Below are 1937 nucleotides of genomic sequence, written 5' to 3'. Positions count from 1 at the left end.
AACACTTCAACTTAAAAAAAAGACAATTCAATTTAAAAATTAGCAGAAGAGAATGGTGCAGCCCCTCTGGAAGACTGTGTGATGGTTCCACAGGAGGCTGGGTGTAGGGCTTATATATGATCCTGCAACCCTGTTATGTGGTGTATAATTGGAAGAATTGAAAGCAGGAACACAAATCGACATTTGAACACTGATGTTTATGGCAGAATTATTCACAATTGCAATGGATGGATACTGCCTAAAGAGTACATCTATGGATGAATGGAGGGGCAAACTGTGGTGCATGCATATAACAGAATAATGAGCAGCTGCAAGGACTGAAGTCATGAGGCATGCAACTAGGTGAATGAATCTTGAGGACTTTAAGTTGAGTGAAGTAAACGAAAAATGAAGGGACTGCTCGCTCTTCCCCGGCGGCGGCGGCGGCAGTGAGCAGTTGCAAGCCAGTGGCGGGCACCATGGAGAGCGGCGGATGCCCAGGCAGAGCGGGGCTCCCACCCCGGCACCCGGGCTCCAGTGACCCGCGCTCTTAACCTGCACTGCGTCGGAGCGGCCGCCGCTTCGCGTTCCCCGCGGCCTCGTCCCCCTTCTCGGCACCCTGCTCCCCGACTTGCCCTGGCCCCCACACTTTGGCGGGGTGGCGGCTGCCGGGCCCCGGTGGCAGCGGCCAGAGCAATAGCAGCAGTAAGAACGCGCCTCTGATGAAGTTCAAGCCGAACCAGACGCGGGTCTATGACCGTGAGCGGTTCAAGAAGCGGGCGGCGTGCCTGCGCTTCCGGAGCGAGCAGGAGGACGAGGTGCTGTTGGTGAGCAGCGGTTGGTATCCCGACCAGTGGCTCGTCCCAGGTGAGGGGCTGGAGCCCGGCGAGGAGCCCGGCGGCGCTGCCTTGAGGGAGGTTTATGAAGAGGGTGGAGTCAAAGGAAAATTTGGCAGACTCCTGAGCATATTTTAGAACCAAGGAGCACAGAAGATACGTTTATGTTCTTACAGTCACTGAAATATTAGAAGATTGGGAAGATTCTGTTAATATAGGAAGGAAGAGAGAATGGTTCAAAGTAGAAGATGCAATCAAGGTTCTCCAATGTCATAAACCTGTACATGCAGAATATTTGGAAAAACTGAAGCTGGGTTGTTCCCCAACCAATGGAAATTCCACGGTTCTTTCCCTTCCAGATAATAATACCTTGTTTGTAGCTTCTGCACAGACCTCTGGGTTGCCATCTAGTATAAGGTAGAAAGTAGTCAGCGGAACGTTACCACCATATGCCAGCTCTTGGAGAGAGAGGTTCTTTATTTTCCTTGGCAAACAAGCATCTCAATGACATTTGCAAACGGTCTGAATTTGCCATACAGGGTTTTCAAAAAATTTGCATGTATTTCAGATGCTTTCAATTTTTTTTTTAAGTGTAAAAATACTTTAATAAGCCAAAGCCATAAGGAATTTTTTTGGGTGCCTTAACTGTGCTCCCTTCCCCCTCCATCCCATGTTATTTTTACTTGTACAAAATTTATATTTTCTGTAGCACACTATCTAATTTAAAATCTATGATCAGTTTATTTAAACAAAGTAATTACATAGAACCTAGAATAGGGAATGAGTTCTTGTTATTCTGTGCAGGCTAACGTAATAACCCCAATACATCTCAGAATATTGTGGACAGAAAATAAAAAGTATTTGCTATGTCCCCTTGAGGGACTGGGGGAAAGTGTGGAACTATTAAACTTCCCCACCTGGGGTATTCCTGCTATTCTCTGAAGAAATAGGTGTATCCAATTTGATAAGCCAAAGCCCTAGAACTAGGCGCTTGCCATTATAAAACTTATTTCTCCAGTGAAGGAGCTAAGCCTACTTACAACTATGCCTAAGGGTCACCCCAGAGAACCTCTTTTGTTATTCAGATGTGGCCTGTGTGTCTTAGCCAACTCTGCAAATTAA

At 46.9% G+C, this 1937-nt stretch overlaps 1 pseudogene; it reads left to right on the top strand.

The window, feature by feature from the left end:
- Positions 1-545: 545 nt before the first annotated feature.
- Positions 546-1236, top strand: LOC119528647 (annotated as a pseudogene).
- Positions 1237-1937: the final 701 nt, after the last annotated feature.

Source organism: Choloepus didactylus, chromosome 3 (assembly GCF_015220235.1).
Source record: "Choloepus didactylus isolate mChoDid1 chromosome 3, mChoDid1.pri, whole genome shotgun sequence".
NCBI lineage: Eukaryota > Metazoa > Chordata > Mammalia > Pilosa > Megalonychidae > Choloepus > Choloepus didactylus.
Note: the sequence above shows the minus strand (reverse complement) of the source record. Positions and strands in the feature narration are given on the sequence as shown.